The sequence below is a fragment of the Artibeus jamaicensis genome, unplaced genomic scaffold (genome assembly GCF_021234435.1).
Source record: "Artibeus jamaicensis isolate MK-2021 breed Jamaican fruit bat unplaced genomic scaffold, CSHL_Jam_final contig_548, whole genome shotgun sequence".
NCBI lineage: Eukaryota > Metazoa > Chordata > Mammalia > Chiroptera > Phyllostomidae > Artibeus > Artibeus jamaicensis.
This window is the reverse complement of record NW_026521883.1, coordinates 5658435-5675786: the sequence shown is the minus strand read 5'-3', so window position 1 is coordinate 5675786 and position 17352 is coordinate 5658435. Positions and strand designations below refer to the sequence as shown.

At 39.9% G+C, this 17352-nt stretch overlaps 2 non-coding genes across 2 annotated transcripts; both read left to right on the top strand.

The window, feature by feature from the left end:
* The first annotated feature begins 4543 nt into the window (after positions 1–4543).
* On the top strand, positions 4544–4645 carry LOC119057141 (U6 spliceosomal RNA). Its single transcript, XR_005084008.2, has one exon. It is a non-coding gene; the product is annotated as a U6 spliceosomal RNA (small nuclear RNA).
* A 9278-nt stretch (positions 4646–13923) lies between these two features.
* On the top strand, positions 13924–14086 carry LOC119057159 (U1 spliceosomal RNA). The gene has a single exon (XR_005084024.2). It is a non-coding gene; the product is annotated as a U1 spliceosomal RNA (small nuclear RNA).
* Positions 14087–17352: the final 3266 nt, after the last annotated feature.

Here is a 17352-nt window from a genome sequence, read left to right as displayed (position 1 = left end):
GGGAATTCTCCCAATACTCCCCTTTACATCTAAGTGAAGATACTGCAAGCAAGAGCTTTATTGTCCAGCTGAGAAAGAGGTGGCCCCACTTAGCAGCGAGTGCCCAGAGCTGGAAGACAAAACAGCAGACCACGCTCTCTTTCACAGCTAACATCTGATTGCCCACCTTACTCCTGCTGGCCAGAACAAGTGAGGAAAGAAAGATGGACAAACAGACATATTTATGAACTGCCTACCTTGTTTGCATAACTTACTAGCTGCTTTTCTGCAGGTTGTTTGATTTCCATAACAATCCATCCTACAGATGAGAAGACAGAGCCTCAAGAAGTTGACTGCTTGCCAAGTATGTACAGCCTGTCAGCGTAGCTGGGTCTGCTGGCTTGGCTACACTCAGCCTCAAAATCAAAAGATGCATTTGCCCTTGGGCAAATTACTAAATTCTGAGCTCAATCCTCCCCACTTGTAAAATGAGATAATAATAGCTATTATGCAGGGTGGTTATCACAATCTAGGGAGTTAATGTGTAGATGAACCCAAATCTTTAGCATAAGTCTGGCTCACAAAGGCAATGAAGATATGAGCGTTGACCACTGGGGCACAAACTTGGGTTTTCTGGCATAATACTTCTGCCAGCAAAGGGATGGCTGGTGTTTGAGACACAAACCTTCAAGTACAGCTGTCACTTGAAGGGAGCTAACTGAGCAGTAACTTGTCTTAATCTTTACGACCAAGCAGCTATGATGGCTGTTGTCTCCCAGACCTGTCCTGAGAGAACTGGGGCCAGCACCTGTCCATTGCAACGCCTCCTAACCAAGAACTCCCCACCATCCATGTGTTAACATGGTGCAGCCCACAGAACTATGGGGGTTCAGAACGAGTCACCCCACAATGTGCCTCTGTGGTATGCAGTTTGTTGTGAGCTAAAGGCCACTTTAGCCTTGGGCTCAAGAGAACTACTTCTGTCCCTCCACTAACTACCTAGAAGAACTTAACCCAGGGGCCTTGCCCATAATCAAAGATTACCAAGGTTAACCTGCTTTGGCTTATCTATAGGGCGGGGCAAACTTCCAAGCAACTGCTCACCTGACCTCTTCCCTACCTCAGACGTCTCACACACCCACCTCTGTTTCTATCTCTAAACGATCTTGCCTGCGGGGACCCTCACTTTCCTGTGTACGCGGGGTTGCCATACATATGTATGTATTACATTTGGTTATTTTCTCTTGCTATCATGTCTTATGTCAATGTGATTATTAGACCAAAGAACCTTGAGGGTAGAAGAAGCTTGTTCCTCCCCCACAGAACCAATTCAATGTGCAGTAGAAGATTAAAACCATTGCTTCACCAGGTAGAGCAGCAGCTATGAGAGACACACTGTGCCCACTGTTCAGGTCCATGTTTTTATATTACAAAGCAGTGTCAGCTCAGGAGCCACCCTCAGTTTAGCTGCAGATCCTAAGCTTTATCGAAAACGGCAAGCAGAGAAGCTCTATTTGGGTGCCCTGGACTGAGGCAAATCTCACCTGGAGAATGAGGGCTATTCTTCATTATTTTTGAATCACTATTCATATAATCATCATGATTTCTATTCAAAGCACTAATGTGTACGTGTATCCCACAAAAGCAAAACATGCCTAAACTTTTCACTGCAGAGACGAACTTCCCAAGCAGGGAGTTCTTAGGTAGCTTTGTGTTTCTGGCACCACTGGTGTTGCTTGGGCGCCGCCTGTTGGCCAATGACCTTCCCTATTGGAGAAGTGATTGGCACTTACCGCTTGTCAGTTTCTTAGCCTTGGCTTGACTAGTTAGCAATCACCCTGAGATCTGATTTAAAAGGTCTGTGAGACTTCCAGTTTCTGGCTCTGAATGTAGGGAGCTCAGAAGCCACCACTCTATCTTAACAAGTAAAAAGCTGAACAGACTGAAAACCAACTTTTCTAGGATTTGTAAGAGAGGTGAGAACACAGGGCAAAAGGCAGCCCCCAGGATTGGAGAGACCGGCAGGAGAATACAGAGAGTAACAGCTCAACGGAGCAGACACTTGAGAGCAGAAACCATTTCAGGAACCCGTGCTGGATAGGAAACCCTGGACAGTAATTGATGAATTACTGGGGAACTCTGAGAGTTAAAAACAGTCATGGGTGGGGGTATTGTGAAATTTACCTCCAGGAGATTGGCTAGATTCCCACAGTAAATATCAGAGAAAAATCCTCTCACACTTCACGCTAGAGGAGGAGGAAAAGGAACCATTTAAAAACACCCCAGAGTACTCTGTTCCTAACACCTGCCCTCAGAAGACACTAGTTAAGCAGAGCCTCACCTGCTGGGATATTATCAAGGCCTAACTGGCCTGGGGGGAGGGAAATACCTAACTCCAGGCAGCTAAGGCAGAACAGAAAATACCCAGCTCCAAACCATTCTAGCCATCCTCTCTCACCTAAGAGGGGAGAAAAAAGTTAAGATATTTGTGAAGTTGCCAGTTGAGAAGCACAGGCTGACTGAAACACTGAGACATACTTAAGGGACTATAGGATGCTTCCTTCCCCCCAGAACACCTCACCACAACATTATTAAAGGCCATTTATAGCAGTTCCTTTTATCTGGTACATCATGTCCAGTTACCAAGAAAAAATTACAAGATCTACCGAAAGGCAGAAATGTGAAGAGCTTGAGCAAGCATCAGAACAAGACATGGCAGGATCTTGAAGTTACCAGCCAGGAATTAAAAACAACTGTAATTAATATGCTAAAGGCTCTAATGGATGAAATAGATAGCGTGAGAGAATGGATGAGCAATGTAAGCAAAGATGGAAATACTAAGAAAACAAAACAATTGCTAGAGATTAAAAGCACAGTATTACAGACATAAAGAATGCCTTTGATGGGCTTACCAATAGACTGGGCATGGCTGGGGAAAGGATCTCTGAGCTTGAGGATATTTCAATAGAAACCTCCCAAACTGAAAAGCAAAGGGAATAAAGGCTGAAAAAGAAATAGAAAGAAATGTCCAAAGATTGTAGAGCAACTACAAAAAGAGCAACATACTTGTAATGGAAATACCAACAGCAGAGAAAACGAAAGAGAAGAAATATTTTAAATAATAACGACTGAGGATTTTCCCAAGTTAATATCAGGCTCCAAACTACAAATTCAAGAAGCTCAGAGATCACCGAGCAAGAAAACACCAACAAGCTACACCATGGCATAGCGTTTTTATTTTTTTTAAATTTTTTTATTGATTATGCTGTTAGTTGTTCTATTCCCCCTTTCATTCCCCTCTGCCCTACCCCCCCATCCCCACTATTACCCGCCTTTAGTTTATGACCATGTGTCTCAAGTCCTTTAGATTCTATATTTCCCATGCTATTCTTGCCCCCCTTCTATTTTCTATCTACTGTCTATGCTACTTATTTTCTGTACCTTCTCCCCCCTTCTCCTCCTCCCACTCCCCTGTTGCTAACCCTCCACGTGATCTTCATTTCTATGTTTCCACTCCTGATCTAGCTGTCCTTTTAGTTTGCTTTTGTTTTAGGTGTGGTTGTTAATAACTGTGAGTTTGTTGTCCTTTCACTGTTCATGTTTCTTTAACTTCTTTTTCTTAGATAAGTCCCTTTAACATTTCATATAATAAGGGCTTGGTGATGATGAACTCCTTGAATTTGATCTTTTTTAAATTACAAAAAATCAAAGATAAAGTCCTGAAAGAAGCCAGAGGAAAATGACTTTACCTAAAGAGGAGCAAAGATAAGAATTATATCCAGCTTCTCTTCAGAAACTGAGCAAGCAAGCAGAGTGGAGTGAAATATTTAAAGAGTTGAAAGAAATTAAACCATCCCCCAACCTAGAATTCTGTACCCTAAAAAGTTATCCTTCAGAAATGAAGGAGAACTAAAGTCTTCCTCAGACAGAAATCTAGGGAATTTGCTGTCAGTAGAACTGCCTTGCAAGAAATGTTTAAAAGTCCTTTAGAGAGAATGAAAATAATATAGGTCAGAAACTTGGAACTAAATTAAGAATGAAAGAGTATCAAAGAAGAATTAAGTAAAGGTCAAATAAAAACTTTTATTTTTGTTATTCTTACTTGATCTAACAAATAAAAGTTTATTCAAAATACTCGTAGCAATAATGTATTTGATTATGATGCTAATGTATGTTATATATGCTTATATACATGTGAAATGGTAGTTGAGATATCTCTGAACCTTCCTTTTATTTTTACTGCAAACCTAAAACTGCTCTAAGAATGAAAGCCTTTTTTAGAGAAGATCTGGGGTAGGCATGGACATTGGTAGTGCTTAAGTATTGTTACATATATTGGGTGCACAGGTTCAAGGTCATGACTAGCTGCATGTTTGCACCTGACTAATATTAAGCCATAATGGTGAAGTTGTCGGTTTTGTTATAGCATGTGTTTCATAAAGGTGTGTGATATTCTATAGTTAATTCTAATTTTTTTGACCGTGACCTCCAGAGAGTTAAAAAACAACAACTTCACAGGTGCTTCTAATGTGCTAGGGTGATTTCATTTAAAATTACCAATTCAGAGCTCGCTTCAGCAGCACATACACTAAAATTGGAACAATATAGCGAAGATTAGCATGGCCCCTGCACAAGGATGAACACAAAATTACCAATTCATGGTTTTCTTGATTCACTTCACAAAATACTATTGAGGTCCTAGTAGGTGCTAAGTACTGTGATAAGAGATGATAAGCAAAACAAAACAACAACAAAAACCAGTCCCCTCTCCTCATATACATTACAGACATTAATAACATAAGTATACAATTCTTTAATAGTTATTAGAGGGAAGAACAGGGCAACCTGAGTTCAACCGGGGGTTAGCAAAGGGTCACCTGAGGAATTGCCTTTTGAAGCGAGATCTGAAGACTGAGTTGGAGTTAACTAGGGCAGGGGATGTACCGAACTTCCCAATTAATTGCCTCAGGTACCCTTGCCCTTGTTGGGCTAATGGCCCATGAAGTTGGAGGCAGGCCCTCCTTGATCTGACTCTGGCCTCTTCCCCACATGACCAAGCATAACCCTGGATGACTTAAGATGATTACCTGTTCATTTCATTGGGTTAACATGAGAAAAGATTAAAATCAGGAAGCTGTTGACTCTAGGGATGCGTGAAGTCCTGTGGGTGAGGGAGGCAAGGGAGGGAGATAAGGCAGAAGAATAGAAAATCAAATGTAACTTAAAAAGGTGCCATATTTTAGCGAGCTGACTGACAAAGGTGGATGATACACAGGGCTGGTGAGAATAGAAATTCTGTGTCTGACCCAGCCAATTCACTGCTGGGAAATCACCCTAGACAATTACAGGCGTGGGTATGTAGAGAGCCTAGCAGAAAAAGAGAGTGTGGGTGGGCTTAAATAAGTAGGATCCTAGCCCCTTCTGGAGGAGGGGCTTCTTTCTAGAGAGGAAGAGTAAGTATTCTGTGGGAGGTTGTCTCAGGCTGAACTGCTGTTGATCACTCCATGCAAGATTACATAAAAACAGATTTATGTGTATAAACATTTCTGTATGACAACCTCTCCCATCTTTTTAATTTCAGTTGAATACAGCATTTCTATATGACAACCTCTCCCATCTTTTTAATTTCAGTTGAATTCAGCACACGAGTGAGGACCTTCTGGTGCAAAGCTTTGCTGGAGATGGAGAACTGTGTTGTGATGAGAGTGGCTGATACCTGGCCCTCTGCCCACCAGGAACGTGGTCTAGAAGGAAGGCTGACCTGTGACAAATTCAAATACAGTAATTATAATAAAATAAAATAAATATTATGGGAATGAAACGTGTATTTTAAAGTATTATGAGAAGAAAGAAAAAGCACGATAAATTATAATTGGGCAAAGGAAGAGACAGCAGGTACATTCTCACCACCCCCTTTCCTCGGGCTTCTGGATTGAAAGGTATTGTTATTTCTTAATGTTATATGAACCAATTTTGAAATGCTTTGACAAAAATTGAAGCATAAAGAGTAAAAAAAAAATCAAAGCCTCCCTTTACCACTCCCAACACCCCCAATCCCATAACTCTCCCCGTAGGTAACAACTATTGCCAGTTCGGTGTGGATCCTTGGAGAACTTTATCTGTGCATTTATGGACAAACATGTATATAAGCAAATATGTAGTGTTTCGGTCTCTGCGTGTTTTATATAAATGGTAACATTTTGAATTTGTTTTCAACTTTTATTTTGCAGCCCAATGTACTTTAGGGAACTTTACCTGTCAGTCTATTTAGATACACCTTTTTTGAAGACTGTGTTTCATGGTATGGTGCAGGTTAGCTATGAAACTCTTCCCACTCGATCAGACGTAAACTGGGCAGCCCATTGTGGTTGTATTTCATTTGTACAACACCGGCGACAATGACAACAACAAAAACCAGTCTGAGGTTAGCACACGGAGCCCTGCCTTGACCCACTGCTCCAGAGAGTTGGGCCCACTGCCGGTGCCCAGATCTGAGTCTATTCACAGATCCAGAACGGAGGGGAAGCTGGGAGCCCTCTAAGGGGAGAGAGGCAATGGCACCACAAGGGTGGACTGACTCTGGCTCCGAGCCCTCGCCAAAGAGAAGGGTGGGCTCTGACTAAGTAACTACATGCTGACAGAAAGGAAAATACCAAGAGCTTACCAGCCACTGTGGTCTATCAGTGAGGGTGGGGACTCAAGTGGGAGAGTAAGGGGAATAAACGGTGCTCCGATCGTATCTATCTCATTGTAGGCACATTGGGACTTGAACTTAAGGACATTCAGAGATGTTTGGGGTGAGGAAGGAAAGCCTAAACAGAGTTCTTTGTATCACTAAACATTAAAGAAAGGAAGATTAAAATGAGATACCCACTTTACCATGCTGGTTGATAAGTCAATGCGTTGTTTATGGGATGAAAATCGATGCTTTTCCCCTGACCCAGCCATTCCGCTTTTAGGACCATCCCATAGAATTATGCTCACAGATGTGTAGAGAGAAAGCAGAGAATGACAGAAGCTGGCAACCTTCTATTTTACTGAAACCATGGAATCAAAGAACCTATGAGATAAGGTATTTTGAACCTGGTGATTATTTCCCAAGTTCCTGAATTTATTATTGAAACTGATATACTTAGAAATTGGCAGAATCTTTACTCTGGACCCCTAATCCATGCAGTGAGAGCTATTACAGGTGGAAAACCCAGACCTCCCCCTCTTTTTTTTTTTTTTTTAACCAAACCAAAGAGTAATACTGTAACCCTGGGAGAATGGTAGCAAATTAGTGCCACCATCAAAAACCTCAAAGTTACACAAGTGATCATTTCTGTCACATCTGCCATTTATCTGTTGATTTGCCTGATGCACACAGTTTAGAAGAACTGGGAAAATGGAATGACAGCAACTTAAATCGCATCTGCTTTTACAGATGTTGTCTCTTCCACAGCCCATGATATGATCTTATTAATGTGAACAGGGCTTCATCGCAATGAAAGTAGCCATTTGCTTTCACACGGCAGGGGCTGCCGAGCTCTTTCAGATTCTTGCCTCAGACTTACATTAGCTCCATGGTTTTCTGCTTCAGTTTTGTACATAGAAACCTCGATCATCTCACCTGTGCAGGACACAGTCCTGGTCCTCCACACTGGTGTCCCCATGATAGGAACAGGTATCATGGCTGACGTGGCAAGACACCTGCATGCTGAAGGTGGGACATATATCCCAAGAAAAATCAGGCAATTATCACCTCCGTAAAGTTTCTGAGAGTCCAGTAGTCTGAATTATGATGAATAGTTGCTCCCCAGTGAAAGATAAATCTCTTAATTTTGTGCCTTTATAATCCTGACAGACATGCAATAACTTATAGGCCATCTTGGGAGAAGCAAAAACTTGTTAGCTTTGAGTGAGGCCCAGAGAAACAGGAACTTCTCAAGCTACACCAGACTGCAGTGGAAGTGACCTGCCACCTGGACTTCTTGGCCCAGAACATCTACTGGGGTTCAGAGTGTCTGGAAGATTGGGCTGTGTGGAGCCCGGTGCAAACTCCAACATGAGATGCAGTATGAAGGCTACTACGTACATGGCCCAATATTTCCATTACTGTAATTTCTCTGACGGTACTGCATGATTTCTGTTGTTGTTAATATAGTTTTAAAGTTTTGTCTATTGGGTAAAGTATAGATGACGTACAATTTATCATTGTAACTATTTTTAAGTGCACAGTTCAGTGCCCTTAAACAGTTCAGTCCACCATCACCTCCAGAACTTTTTCGTCTTGCAAAACCGAAACTCCGTGCCCATTAACAACCGCTCCCTGTCCCTCTCTCTGCCGAGTCCCTGGCAACTGCCATTTTACTTCCTGTCACCAGGAATCAGACTGCTCTAAATTATTCCATGATCTAAATTTTGATATTTTTACAGTATCTCTTGCTCTGTAGAAAGTCGAGTCTTTCCTCATGGCTCTTTAAAAAATTTCCTGGATATTCTTGTATATTTGATTTTCCTGTTTAGTTTAGGAAACATCTTCTCAAGCTTCATTAAAAAATTCAGATGGGATTTTTGATATTACACTGAATCGCCCTTGCCAAGGTGTGACATTTAAGCTTTATTAAAAATGCAATTTATTAAAACAGGTTAAGTCTATTATAAAAAGTCATGAGACTCTAATAATTGCAAATTGATATTTTTTCCAAATAAATAATACTCAGGTTAATTTTATTCAAGCGAGAAAAATTTTGTCCACATTTAACTGTAAGTATATTCTCAGGATGTTTTTGTTATATCCATACAGAAGGATAAGACTTTTCCCTTAAAATATTAATGAACAGGCTCGTAGGACTTTCTGTTCCTCCAACATATGGGGTCGGAAGGGGAAGGACAGGGCCCTAGAGGGTGGGGTAGACTCTAAAAACTGAGGTTACAATTCAAAATTTCAAAATAGGTTTATATTAGATAACTTAATATCCCTAACTATGTTTTGGCATAGTTAGGAATCTTCTACCATAAAATGATTTGACTCTCCCCAAATTCCACGCATTGGGTGTCAGCCAGCCACGGGGCAAGCTTTTGCTGACCCTCGCAAATGCCATAATTCAATAATTTGTGTGGTAAAGGTACATCTTCAAGCACACCTTAAAAATCACATCTAAGACCTTGCAGCTTATAGTGTGATGTGGGATAGTACCCCTTGCCCAAGAGAAGAAACCATGAAAACCCTACCAATTCTTAACCACTATGCTGTACACTGAAACTAATACAAAATAACATTGACTATAAATTGTAATTGGAAAAAAAAACCCTCTACCAGTTCATGTACAGATGGGTCCCACTCAGATCTTCTAAGCTGAGGCAAACAGCTTACTTCATGCAGTGCAAAGACTGGAGAGGGCGACGGAGGGGCCCAAACTCCTGTAACTGAGAGTAAATGAGGATAAACTGAAAATATGGAGAGAGTCCTTCCTTAGACTGAGCGGCAGAGTTTGGTGTTGGAAAACTCCTAGATCGATAATGAGACCAAAATCCAATGCATTATAATTCTATTTTTAGAAGCATCTGGATTCACCCACTTTAATGACGATTCTTTCACGTGGTATAGAAAATGGAAAGAAGACTTCTCTGGATCACTTTCTAATTGTATCATATTTGAAGTATATGTCACCAACTGCATGCTTAACATTAAATTTCTTTTACAATATACATTAGAAGAAATATTCTCCTCCATATTTACAAATGAAATGTATGTTTTTAGTTTCTTTCTAAGGTTGTTTTTATCTGATTTTGATTATTTTACATATCTCATAAAGGAATAGACTCCATTGCAGATGTAAAGGCTCAGTGGTTTACTGTGTTACTGATCATCACTAAGGATGCGACGGCCAGGTCTCTCACGCTTCCTCAGGTGATGCAAAATGAAGCACACAGCCGCACATAGGTAGCAAGTACCCTTACCTAAAAAGGAAAAAAATTGAACCCGAATCTAATCAACTACTGGGTCCAAAAACATGTTAAATGTCACAAGGATACAATCAGCCTAATGGTACCCTTATGTCAAATAGTAGCTCTGCTTTTCAGATAACTGGCGTTTTTACTGAACTAATTCCAAAAATCTTACAAATATACATGTACCATAGTGAATAAGAATTTATCTTATCTTGACAAGAATTTCTTATTATGATTAATTTTAAATTATGTACACTATTTGAATTAGGCAGATGGTATTTGTTATTATATAAACTTGCATAAAATTGAAGTTACATGTATTTTCTGCCTGTTGATGAGCTACTTTTTTTAAGATTGTCCACTAACATTCTCTGCCCATTGTTCTGGGCATTCCCTTGCTTATATTTATGAGACCTTTATTTGGTAAGGATGTTTACCATTCATCATATTTGTTACGATTTTCCTAGCTTCTAGTTTGTCTTTTAATTTGTTTATTGTCTCATATAGATTTTAAACATTTTAATGTTTTTAAATCTCCTGCTATTTTCCCTGAGTTTCTAACATTTCTTTTCAGCTTGGAAAGTCATTTCCCATTCAGAGAGAAATTGTGTTTAAGGAGTACAACCTGATAGGTGTGCAAGTACACATTTTTCCACTTACAACTTGATATTTTTGCATTTAACTCTTTGATCTACCTAGATATTTTTTGGCATAAGCTATGAAAATAGAATCTAACTTGTTTTTCCCAAAATAACAAATCTGTGGGTTGAACACTATATTGATAATTCCTATTTTCATGTAATTATCAGGAAGTGAAGTTATATTGTCCCCAAGACCCCATGGTGCTTATTTTTGCCGACCTGGGGAGACCAATTCTGCCAAAACCTAAATTGCTTTCATTGATATATTTTGTTCAATTTTGTTTTTTCAGGTAAAAAATGAAGGCTAGCTCTTTCATCCCTCCCTTATGTTACTGAATAACCAGGGATCGACTCATTTGCATTTTATGTTAGTGAATATTTTGCCTATTTCATATTTTATATGCTAGTATCACTTAATTTTCATTAATAGCAATAAATTTTTTATTTGCATGCATTATTCTAAAAATAGGAAAGCCAATTTTTTTCAACTACTGTAAGTGAAATCCTGATTGATTCTAGTTTAAAAATGTACTCCTGGCCTTTGTTGGTGTAGCTCAGTGGTTGACCCGCAGGCTAGCAGGTCGAGCGCTGGCATGTGAACCAAAGGGTCACAGGTTCAATTCCCAGATCAAGGGCACATGCCTGGGTTGCAGGCTGGGTCCTCACTAGGGGGTGCATGAGAAGCAATCACACATTGATGTTTCTCTCTCTTTCTCCCTCCCTTCTCCTCTGTCTAAAAATAAATAAAATCTTTAAATAAATAAACAAAAATAAAAATGTACTCCTAAAGGGAAGTTCAAAAATGTTTTTTAAAAAGTCAACTCACAAACGGAAAAAATAAGTAACAACCAACATGTCTATTGAACTAATGGATTATGAAGAAGTAGAAAGAAAGTGAATTTTGTTGTGGATGGAGGGGGACAGAGGGCCACCTGTGCAAGGACAGAGCCAGAGTGGGTCGGCCAGGTGTTCCAGAGAAGCTGCGAACTCCAGCGAGAACCAAGGCTGGATTCTCGTCTGCTGCCGAAATATGTCTCTTAATATAATTAAAGCCCCGAGGTGAAGACATTGTCTGACTCTAGGTACACCGCTGCACTTAAATACAGTAAATGATGTCAAGGAATACGTGCCAAGTTTGTGTGAGTCTCCCAGCCATTCCTGCAGGTCGGAATTGAGCAGGTGGCCGGGAGGCCGTGGGGTGAGCAGAGCGGGGTTGTGTTATCAGCTAAGTTGTTATTACATGTTATTAAAATAGTTCGCTTTTCACACATCTGACTTTTTGAGTTCATTCTCCTACAAATTAGTAAACAAACAAGCCAAGTTTTTCAAGCTAAGTTGTACAACCTTTTCAAAGATAAGACCAGAAAATGTTCAGAAACTGTTCACTGAGGGCCCACTGCTAGCTAGACCAGAATGTGTTAAATTAAAGCTAAAGTTCAACATGCACCCGAGCTTACCAATGTTTAGTAGGAAATACAAAATGTTTGTATAGAAATTACATTCCCTCCCCACGGGGGAGAAAGAAAGCCCATAAGTACCTGTCCTTGAAAGCAGATAGTACTAACATGTGCTTCCTGAAATCGGTGTGATTCATCACTAAAGGGCAGAGCTAGCCTGGGAAGAAAGAACATATTCAGTTGTCCAAAAAGTCCATTTAGTCTTTTCTATAAAATAAAAGGCACATTTTTTCATTTTCACCAATAACTTTATTGATTTGGTTATTTTAAGTATGTCGGCTATCTCCCACAGGGTATAATGTTGATTGTTCCCAGTTGATGTCTCAATTTGATCACTGTCAACTTCAGCTGGTCTACCTGACCCTGGAGCATCATCCAGCGAGAAATCTCCAGCATGAAAATTTCACAAACCACTTTTGACAGATTTGACCCATCATAGCACTTATTCCATACACTACACAAAGTCTTTTTGTACATTTCAGTGCCATTTTTACTTTCCTTGAAATAATAAAGCATAACATGTCAAAATGTGGCTTCTTTTCTTCCATCTTCAATATTAAAATGGTACACAAAAATTCACCAATTTTGATAGTTTTTAAAATGCACTCTGATATGACAGCTGCCACAATATAATCTAACAAAATTGTTTCAAATGAAATTCAAGACAACTAAGTGCTACTAGAGACGGTGTATAGAAAAAAAAACAAATGAACTTTTTGGCTAACCCAATAGAAAGTTATGGAACAACTGATGCCTTCACTGTACATGTAAAACATCCTGAACATGTTTTTGTCATTAGCAGCATAATGAACCACTTTGTGACAATGCCTAGGGCCTATCTAAATATTGGACCAGGATGAAATTGGCCGTGCAGATGTGTACCATCAATACAAAATCTTCAAGTGTCCGCTATGGGTCTCTCCCCAGCCACTGCTGTTAACTTTGGGATTATTTCCTGTGTGGGTCTCACCTCACCCATGAGCCTACAGGGATGGGGGACTAACCCTCCGAAATTCCTGATTCTGGTCTAGTTCCCACCAAGCTCTGCTATATACTCCCTGAAGAGCATTCCAGAGGGGCCTACAGTTCACAGATGAGCTATAAGGATGGTCTCACAGACCTTAATTTACACTCAGAAAAAAAGAAATAGACAACAACCATGGCTTCTTTTGTGCAAAATAAATTTTGCACCTAAAAGACATTTAGCCTTTAAAAAAATTAATTCTTTTGGAGATGGACTTTAAGACTCAGATTTCTAAGACTTAAATTATAGTTGGAAAATGAGCAAGAACAGATGCCGAAAGTGATTGTGTGGTTGTGGGAAGTACCGACAGTAGACACAGAAGAAAAGAGTTTCGATTTCTGCTGAGTTAGTTTCTAGCTGTACGATCTTGGGCGAGTCACTTGACTTACAAACAAAAGATAAGAACAGAACAGAAAAAACGGTTAATGTTAAAGCAGGTATATGTAAATACTAACATTTAACACATCCTTGTCTGCTATACCACAAAAACAGTTTCTGTGATAATCAGTGATAATAATTTTCTTAATTTGTTTCTTTGTTTTATAACAACTACTTTAAAAGAACTGATACATTTTAAAGATATTTCAAGTATGAACTAAAATTTGCACTGACACAAGTTATATCTCAAAACATATTTTTGAGACATATATCAAAATTGACGTGCTATTTCACTGTTTTTAGTTTTAAATGCAAGTAAAAACTCCCAAAGAATGATGGGATTGAAGTACTTTAGGCTCTGCTTCTTCTTTACAATTGTGTGCCGTCATCAAATCTATTGTCTAAAGGCAGGGATATGTCATATAGCAACTGCTGGAGGCACTCGCTATGCCAAAGAGAGCTCGGACAGTCCTGAACAGTTTGAACTCAATAAAAAAAAAAAAAGTGCATACTTACCTGGTAGGGGAGATACCATGATCTCGAAGGTGGTTTTCCCAGGACAAGGCTTATCCATTGCACTTTGGATGTGCCGACCCCTGAGATTTCCCCAAATGTGGGAGACTCAACGGCATGATTTCTGGTAGTGGGGGCCTACATTTATACTGCTCATGTTTTAAGAAGAAAACAAGAAAAAAGACAGAAAAAAGTACATAGCTGAGTGCAAAGTGCACAACTGAGGGTAAAAAGAAAAAGTTCGCTGTATACCTGTGTAACTGGCAGTTCTCCAAGTTAGCTTCTGCAAACAGGATGAGGCTTACCGAAGTACAAATGATAAAGGCCTGTGCTAACTCGAAGTTAACCTCACCTCTGTTGTCTTGAAACAACAGTCATCCTTGGCATTGTTAGACTGACAACATATTTTTTTAAGGAGGAGTATTTTATCATTGATGTTTATTAGAATGGTCAATGAGCAGTGATAATCGAAAGTGGCTCACCTTTCAGTCAGTTTTATTATTGCATTAAAATTCTCTTCAGAGTCCCGCCGTTGTCTGTGCCAGGGGCAGGCTTACCTTGCCCTTGGTAATCCACCCTCCCTAGTTTCCGGCATTTTGCCTCTCTAATGATGAGATGACCACTGAATACCCCACTCCGACTCCCTCAGAGCCTATCCTGGCTCAGGTCTGGCATTCACAGAGGGCCTTACCTTTAGAATTTAGACTTGTGATGTATATGAAGCTATTCCTGTAGTAAAGAGATAGACCAACGACAATGAAGAAGAAATGAATTTTATATGGTGTTCTAGTCCCCAAACATGGCTAAATGGATACCAAGGTCACCGAGAGTAATCTGGAGATTGCCGTGGACCTGTTTTAAAGTGTTTTCAGTATGATCAATAACCCTGGCATTTAGAGATAAATAAGAAGGTGGGAATATTTAAAATCATACTTTTTTTAAACAAAAAGAATAAAGGTAGAAGGTGTTCACCTTATACTTTTTTGTAAGTTTTATTTATTTTTTTAGAGAAGGAAAGGAAGGGAGAAAAGGAGAGAAGCGTCAGTATGTGGTTGCCTCTCACAAGCCCCCTACTGAGAACCTGGCCTGCAACCCAGGCATGTACCCGGACTGGAAATTGAACCAGCGACTCTTTGATTCACAGGCTGGCACTCAACCTGCTAAGCCACACCAGCCAGGGTGACAATTTTTTACAGTATATTTTATCATTATACTATTACAGTTGTCCCAGTTTTCCTCCTTCGACTCTCTCCACTCAGGACCTCCATTCCCTCCACCATTTCCCGCCCCCCCTTAGTTCATGTCCATGGTCATGCATATAAATAAGTTCTTTGGCTTCTTCATTTTCTATACTATTTTTAACATGTCTCTATTTTTTAAAGTTTATTTATTTATTTATTTTTAGACAGGGGGGAAGGGAGGGAGAAGAAGAGGGAGAGAAACATTGATGTGCGGCTGCCTGTCATGTGCCTCCTACTGGGGACTTGGCCCACAACCCAGGCGTGTGCCCTGACTGGGAAGCAAACTGGCAACCTTTTGGTGTGCAGGCCAGTGCTCAATCCACTGAGCCACACCAGCCAGGGCCCCCTGTCTATTTTTTACCTACTAATTATGCTTTTTAATCTCTGTACCTTTCCCCCTTTTCTCCCCCTTTCCACTCCCAGCTAATAACCCTCCAAATGATCTCCATATCTATGGTTCTGTTTCTGTTGTAGTTGTTTGCTTAGTTTGGTATTATTTTTGTTTTTTGGACCCAGATGTTGATAGTTGTGAATTTATTGTCATTTTAATGCTCATAGAACTGATCTTCTTCTTTTTCTTAAATAAGCCCCTTTAACATTTCCTGTAACAATGCCTTGGTGATGATGTACTTCTTTAGCTTTACCTGGTCTGGGAAGTACTTTATCTGCCCTGAAATTCTAAATGATAGCTTTGATGGATACAGTAATCTATATTGCAGGGCCTTGCTTTTCATAACTTTGAATACTTTTTCCCACTCCCTTCTTGCCTGCAAAGCTTCTTTTGATAAATCAGCTGAGAGTCTGATGGGAACTCCTTTGTGGGTAACTCTACTTTTCTCTCGCTGCTTTTGAGATTCTCTCTTTACGTTTAATCTTTGATATTTTAATTATGATGTGTCTTGGTGTGGTCCTCTTTGGGTCCAACTTGTTTGGGATCCTCTGTGCTTCCTGGACTTGCCTGTCTATTTTCTTCACCAAATTTGGGAAGTTTTCTTTTATTATTTTTTCAAGTAAGTTTTCAACTGCTTGCTGTTCCACTTCTTCTGGCATTACTATGATTTGGATGTTGGCACTTTTGGAGATGTCCTAGAGTCTTCTTGTACTATCCTCAATTCTTTTTCTTTTAATATATTTTATTGATTATGCTATTACAGTCGTCCCATTTCCCCCCTTAATTCCCCTCCACCCTGCACACCCCCTCCCACCCACATTCCCCCCCTTTAGTTTATGTCCATGTGTCATAAGTTCTTAAGCTTCTACATTTCCCATACTATTCTTGCCCTCCCGCTGTCTATTTTCTACCTACCGCCTATGCTACTTATTCTCTGTACCTTTCCCCCATCTCTCCTCCTCCCACTCCCCTGTTGCTAACCCTCCATGTGATCCCCATTTCTGTGGTTCTATTCCTGTTCTAGTTGTTTGCTTAGTTTGCCTTTGTTTTGGAAGTGGTTGTTAATAACTGTGAGTTTGCTGTTTTTTTACTGTTCATCTTTTTTATCTTCTTTTTCTTAGGTAAGTCCCTTTAACATTTCATATAATTAGGGCTTGGTGATGATGAACTCCTTGAATTTGATCTTATCTGAGAAGTGCTTTATCTGCCCTTCCATTCTAAATGAAAGCTTTGCTGGATAGAGCAATCTTGGTTTTAGGTCTTTGGATTTCATGACTTGGAATACTTCTTTCTAGCCCCTTCTTGCCTGTAAAGTCTCTTTTGAGAAATCAGCTGACAGTTTGATGGAAACTCCTTTGTAGGTGACTATTGCCTTATCTCTTGCTGCTTCTAGAATTCTCTCCTTCATTTTAATCTTGGCTAATGTAATTATGATGTGCCTTGGTGTGTTCTTCCTTGGGTCCACCTTCTTTGGGACTCTGAGCTTCCTGAACTTCCTGGAAGTCTATTTCCTTTGCCAGATTGGGGGAGTTCTCCTTTATTATTTGTTCAAATAACTTTTCCACTTGTTGCTCTTACTCTTCCCCTCTGACACCCCTATAATTCTGATGTTGGAGTGTTTAAAGATGTCCTGGAGGTTCCTAAGCCTCTCTTCATTTTTTTAAAATTCTTGTTTCTTCATTCTTTTGTTTGATTGTTTCTTTCTTCCTTCTGGTCCACTCCATTGATTTGAGTCCCAGTTTTCTTTCCGTCATTATTGGTTCCCTGTGCATTTTCCTTCATTTCACTTAGT